Consider the following 879-nt stretch of genomic DNA (forward strand, 5'->3'; position numbering starts at 1 on the left):
ATATGTTGGCACTTTCCCATTTCAAATATGATTTCTTATTTGACCTACTGATTATTTAGAAATTTAAATTTTTTCTAAATTTAGAACCTTTTTAGTTATCCTTTTTGTTGTTGCCTTCTGGTCAAGGGAAATAATTTCCATGGTACTGATTCTTTGAAATTTGATGTTTTTTCATAGCATGTGATCAATTTTCATAAATTTTCCTTTTGTGTTTAAAGAGTATGGATTCTTATTCCATATGCAGAGTTCTACATATGTTCACTAGATCACGTTTGTTCTGACTAGGTCTTTAACTGATTTTAACTACTCAGTCTCCCAGGTTTATTAAAATATCTGCCATAATGGTAACGTGGTCAATTGCTCTGTGTAGCTCTCTAAATTTTTGCTTTATATTTTTTGAAATTATCTTACTAAGGACGTATAAACTTAAAGGATGAATCAAACCTTTGATCACTGTGTGGCGATCTTCGTTCAAACAGAATATATTACTATAAAGTCCACTTACACAGCTACAGGAGCTTCTTTTGGGTATCTCTCTGGCATCTCTTGGCTCTCAAAATTTCTGTATCTTTGTTTTAGATGCGTTTCTGTAAAAAGCATATAGTAGATTCTGAAAAATCTAATGACCCAAGACTTTTTGCAGGAGCTCAATCTATTTACAATTGGAATTATCTCTACCATATTAAGTGCTTATCTGTCCCGTCCACTTTCTCTCCTGTGTCTTCGTTCTTTTCTTTTTTTTTCCGTATTTCCCTTTTGCCTCCTTAACATATATTACTGGAATGTGCACTGTTTCTTTTAAAGGCAAGTTCATACTTAATCAAGTCTAAAGTTGGTCCAATCTTTACTCTTCTTCAGAATAATACAAGATCATTAGAC

At 32.4% G+C, this 879-nt stretch overlaps 1 protein-coding gene across 1 annotated transcript in view; it reads right to left on the minus strand.

Annotated features, from left to right (window-relative positions):
• XRCC2 (X-ray repair cross complementing 2) overlaps positions 1–879 on the minus strand; it is a 161,420-nt gene that overhangs the window by 102,016 nt on the left and 58,525 nt on the right. Inside the window, exon 5 of the mRNA XM_023521783.1 lies at positions 506–587. The gene's annotated coding sequence lies outside the window, so the exon portion shown is untranslated. The remainder of the gene's footprint in view (positions 1–505; positions 588–879) is intronic.

This window comes from Pteropus vampyrus, unplaced genomic scaffold, assembly GCF_000151845.1.
Source record: "Pteropus vampyrus isolate Shadow unplaced genomic scaffold, Pvam_2.0 Scaffold316, whole genome shotgun sequence".
Lineage (NCBI taxonomy): Eukaryota > Metazoa > Chordata > Mammalia > Chiroptera > Pteropodidae > Pteropus > Pteropus vampyrus.